Source organism: Mesocricetus auratus, unplaced genomic scaffold (assembly GCF_017639785.1).
Source record: "Mesocricetus auratus isolate SY011 unplaced genomic scaffold, BCM_Maur_2.0 Super-Scaffold_6730, whole genome shotgun sequence".
Classification (NCBI taxonomy): domain Eukaryota; kingdom Metazoa; phylum Chordata; class Mammalia; order Rodentia; family Cricetidae; genus Mesocricetus; species Mesocricetus auratus.
Genome location: NW_024429184.1, coordinates 41075868 through 41081635, shown reverse-complemented (window position 1 = coordinate 41081635; position 5768 = coordinate 41075868).

The window sequence follows — 5768 nt, the reverse complement described above, 5'->3', positions numbered from 1 at the left end:
GCATTGGTGGCCCACGCCCTTAATCCCAGCACTTGGGAGGCAGAGGCAGACAGATCTCTGTGAGTTCGAGGCCAGCCTGATCTACAGAGTAAATTACCTATATCCTTTTTTTTCCTTTTCCTTCTGTAGTGGGTGGTGGTTTTGTGTGTCAACCTAACACAAGCTATAGTGTCATCAGAGAGGAAGGAGCCTCAGCTGAGGAAATGACTCCATGAGACCCACCTGTGAGGCATTTTCTCACTTAGATCAATGGGGGAAGGACCCAACCCATGGTAGGTGGTGCCATGCCTGGGCTGGTGGCCCTGGCTTCTATAAGAAAGCAGACTGAAGCTGGGTGGTGGTGGCGCACACTTTTAGTCCCAGCACTCGGGAGGCAGAGGCAAGCGGATCTCTGTGAGTTTGAGGACAGAGTCTGGTCTATAAAGCTACACAGAGATACCCTGTCTTGAAAAATAAAAACAACAATGACAAAAAAAGGAAGGTAGGAAGAGAGGAAAGAAAGAGAGGGAAGAAAGAGAGGAAAGAAAAAGAGGAAAGAAAGAAGAAAAAAAGAGAGACAGAAAGACAGAAAGGCTGAGTGAGTCATGGGGAGCCAGGAAGCAGCACCCCTCCATGGCTTTGGGCTAGGAAAGCCATTGAATGCAGAGACCCCTGTGGGATGCTCTGCGGGAACCTGGAAGATAAGAATATTGAGAGCGGTGCAGAGGATGGAGGCCTGGCTTGTGACATTTCAGAGGGAAGAGTAAAGACTATCGGGGCCATTTGTTAGTTTGAATTAAGATCCTGTAGCCCTGGTTAGCTGGGGGCTGAAGAATCAGCTGTGATTAACAAGAGACCAGAACTACTAATGTGAAACCTTTATGTTAGTGGGACAATGGATGGTGGGTTGGCTGGAGCTATGAAATTAGCAGTGATTAAGAAGAGACTGGTATCACTGGAGTGAAGTCTTCTGGGAAGTGTTTCCTGAGAGCATAGAGAAGCTGTGTTCCAGAGGTGACCAAGGTTGTACCTCGTGCTGGCAGCCGGACTTGGTGCTGTGTAAGCAACCCAGGTGGTACTGGCTTTGAAGGCATGGAAGGGTCCTGGAGAGCAGCTGAGGCTCGGCACCGTGAGAGGCCAGGAGATGCGGTTGGTGAAGGTGCAGCCTCAGTGGCAGTTGAAGGCTCAGGACTGAAGTGGTCGTGCAAGGAAGCAGAGGCTTGGCATCTTGAGGAGAGCCATTGAGAGGCTCCTGGTGAAGGCCAGCCCAGCTGCAACAAGGGCCCCAGTGTTTTGGAGATGCCAGTACCATGGGAAAATCACCGAGGCAGAGCCACAGCAGAGGATGGAGCCAGTTGAAGGCTAGAAGACACCCTGTGTGTGCTGCAGAGGGCAGGGTCAGAGAAGTGACCCAAGCCCTTTGGAGGAGCCCAGATCATGAGTGGATCCCAGATACTGGATAGTTGGAGTTCGGTTTTGCTTTGATTGTGACTGCCTTGGTTCTTCCCTCTTGAAGTAAGAATGTATTTTACTGGAGCCCACAGTTGAGAGACTTGGATTTTTAAAGAGGTGACTGTTTTAAAGGAACTGAAATTGTAATGTGTTTGAATTTGTAAAGACTGTGGGTCTCTTAAAGTTATTTAAGATCATGGGGATGAGTAAGAAAGGAAGGACTTTGGCTTAATAGTGATGTGTTTGTGTGTCAAGCTGACAAGGGGTCAGTTGTACTGGGTGGCTTTGTGTGTCAGTTTGACACAAGTTAGAGTCATCAGAGGAAGGAGCCTCAGCTGAGGAAATGGAAATGCCTCCTTGAGTCCCAGCTGTAAGGCATTTTCTCACTTAGTGATCAATCGGGGAGGGCCCAGGCCATGGTGGGTGGTGCCATCCCTGGGCTGCTGGTCCTGGGTTCTGTAAGAAAGCAGGCTGAGACAACCATAAGCAGCAAGCCAGTGGGCAGCTCCCTCCATGACCTCTGCATCAGCTCCCTCCATGACCTCTGCATCAGCTCCCTCCATGACCTCTGCATCAGCTCCCTCCATGACCTCTGCATCAGCTCCCTCCATGACCTCTGCATCAGCTCCCTCCATGACCTCTGCATCAGCTCCCTCCATGACCTCTGCATCAGCTCCCTCCATGACCTCTGCATCAGCTCCCTCCATGACCTCTGCATCAGCTCCCTCCATGACCTCTGCATCAGCTCCCTCCATGACCTCTGCATCAGCTCCCTCCATGACCTCTGCATCAGCTCCCTCCATGACCTCTGCATCAGCTCCCCTCCATGACCTCTGCATCAGCTCCCTCCATGACCTCTGCATCAGCTCCCTCCATGACCTCTGCATCAGCTCCCTCCATGACCTCTGTATCAGCTCTTGCCTCCAGGTTCCTGCCCTGTTTGAGTTCCTGTCCTGACTTCCTTCAGTGATGAACAGCAATGCTGAAGTGTGAGGTAAAGAATCCCTTTCCTCCCCGACTTACTGTTTCGTCATGGTGTTTCATCACAATACGAACCCTAAGACCTCCCTCCGTCTCGCCCTCCCTCTCTCCTTCCTTCCTTCCTTTCTCTCCTTCTCTCTTTCTTTCTTTTTGTGGTTTTTTTGAGATAGGATTTCTCTGTGTGGGTCTGGCTGTTCTGGAACTCACTCTGTAGAGCAGGCTGGCCAGAAACTCAGAAATCCACCTGCCTCTGCCTCCCCAGTGCTGGGATTTAAGTTGTATACCACCACACCTGGCGACCTATAGTCTTATTAATACAATAGCAATTTGCCATATTTTATAATTATTTATTTGTGGCCATTTTTATTTGCTTATAATTTTAATCTTGTTGCTAGTATTGGTTTTACAGATGACAAAGGTTCTCTGTGTGTAGCCACAGCAGCAGAAGCTAATTAAAAAGGACACCTGGGAGGCAGGGGCAGCTTACAGGTATCTGTGAGTTTGAGGTCAGCCTGGTCTACTTAGTGGGGTCCAGTCGAGACTATCTCAGCAGATACGGAGGGAGAGGAGGACGACACAGATCCTGTGTATAATCCTGCCATCCTAGCCTTTCATGCGTGTATATATCCTGGCATCCTAGCTGTTAAGCCACTGTAAGCACACAATTGATGCTTGATAAGTATCTTGAAATGAGCAAAATAATAGTGGAAGAATATATATGAGATTAGACAAGTCAAGTAACATTGGACAGGCAATATGTAAAACCAAACAAAAGTCTATGCATAAAAAAGGGAAAATACCAAAATATGGACAGTAATTGTGTAGATTACAGGTTTTAGTATGACATATTTTTATGCATCTACCTGTGTTTTTGTCTTTTTTGGGGGGGTGGGTGTACAGTAGGGAGAGAGTTGAGACGGCCTTAAGTAGCCCATGCAGGCCTCTAACTCAGTATACAGGTGGAGGATGGCTTTAAACTCCTGATCTACTTCTCCATTACAAGTGTTCCGACTACAAATGAGAACCACTGCAACTTCCACAGTGAGGAAATGTGTTTTGTTGGGCAAGGGATGGCTCAGTGGTTGAGAGCATTGGCTGCCTCTCTAGAGGATGTGTTCTGTTGGCTGCACCCAAGCTGGGTGGTTGGCTGCCTGTACCCCCAGCTCCTCTTCTGGCTCTCCGTGTCACCATGCCCCCAGGTACATGGTGTATAATCATATAGCCATGAAAAATAAAAATAAATCTTTAAAGGGGTATCAAGATGGCTCAGTGTACAAAGGTCTTGTTACTAAGCCTAAAAATCTGAATTCTATTCATGTTACCCACACAGGTGGAAAGAGCTACATGCACATAGCCATATTTGATTTTGTTCTAGAAAGAGGGTCCTCTGATGAGAAACTCAGCATCAGAACACAAAAAATTGCTGTCGTACTAAACTCAGAACTATGAGAAAATAAACCAGAGGTGGAATAATATTTGGAAGAATAAGACATAACTCTTTACAGTATAGTTATTAATCAACCAGAGAACAATGAAAACTGGTCTATATTTGGGGAAATGTGCCATTAGGTCTTGGGCACAGCACAGATCAGTTAGAGCCACTACCATAAAGTGGTAACTAAAGCAGTCATGGCAACCAGTTTGGCTTAAGGCCCAGTTAATAAACATTGCTTCTGTGTCCATTAACATTTTTTGCACAGGCAATGATGAGCTTCCTGTCTTGATTATACTCTAAATGAAAGTACTCAGAGATCAAAGTCAGTTTTTGATATCAGAATTTGACTAAGAACATATTTTCATGTATTCACAATTCTTTTCTTTTTAGGTAGGAAGCCCACACAGGCCTCGAATTCACTATGTAGCTAGGGATGACTCCCTCCCTCCCTCCCTCCCTTCCTTCCCTCCTTCCTTTCCTTCATTTTCTGACACAGGGTTTCTCTGTGTAGTCCTGGCTGTCCTGGAACTACTCTGTAGACCAGGCTGGCCTTGAATTCATAGAGATCCTCCTGCCTCTGCCTCTCAAGTGCTGGAATCAAAGGTGTTCGCCACTGCTGCCCTGTTAAATGCTTTTGTTTCTGTTGTGTGTGTGTGTGTGTGTGTGTGTGTGTGTGTGTGTGTGTTACATGGAGTCTCTTTATGTAGCCTGGGTCCTCTGGAAAATTAACAAGTGCTCTCTCTTTTTAAATTAAAAATAGGGTTTTTTTTTAAACCATACAATATATTCTGGTTATGGTTTCCCCTCCTCTACCCCCTTCTAGAGCATCCCACTTCCCCACCCCTTCTCTTAACAGAATACAAACAATACTCTTAACCACTGAGCCATCTCCAGCTGGACAGTGAATTGCTGATCCTTTTGTCTCTAATTCTCAAATGCTGGTATTATATGTGTGCCACTATACTTGTGGATTATTCAATTAATAATAGTTGGTAACAATCATTTGCAGTATGTCAGTTTTATTGTATTATAAATCATTTGTTAGCATATATTAATTATACCTAGTAACACCTAGTAACAGGTTTCATTATGGCAAGTACATAATGTGATTAAATCCTATTTGCCTCCTGTTACCCTGTATTGTCTCCTGCTCCTCTAAGCCATCTCTCCACAAGATCCGGTGCTTATCTTGCATAGCAAACACTCTTACCCACTGACCCATCTCTCCAGCCTCATATTGGAATTCTAAGTTCTCCACAGGCAAAAGGCTTTGATTCCTGGCTGAGAGGCTAGTTTCCTCTCTCCGGTTCACAATTATCTCCTTCTGTCTTGCTTCAGCCTCGCTGTGTAGCATAGGCTGGTTTCGAACACTCAACCTTCCTGTCTCAGCCTCCTTAGTGCTTGCATTACAGACGTGTACTTCCAGGCTGTGACCTTATCTTCATATAAACAGGGGCAAGTCGACTTCTACAATGGTCAAGGGACTAACAACGGGATAAAGCAGGAAACAAAATAGTGACCCCACCCTCTTAGGCTTTTAGAGAGACAACCAACAGCAAGCGGCTACAGGCTGACTTGGTGGGTGATGATGGCGGCATAACCTGTTGAGTCTGTCAAGCATCTTTGTGGTTTTGTTTTGTTTTTGTTTTTCTGTAGGAACTACAGGATACTCGGGTGCCCGCTCAGGGCAATACGGGGAGGCCTCCGGGAATGTGTGTGGGTGAGCAGCGGACACTTAGCACGGCAGGCTCCTGGCAGTGCGGTTACAGGCTATGAGCCAAGACCAAAGGAGGAAGGTGTCCCCGGGAAGGCGGCAGCCAACGCGTGGGACCACAGCGACACCTGGCTCTGGCCGAAAGGCGTCCCTGCTCTGCAGAGGGGCCGGGACCTGCTGGGGGCGTGGCCTCGGGAGGGGCGTGGC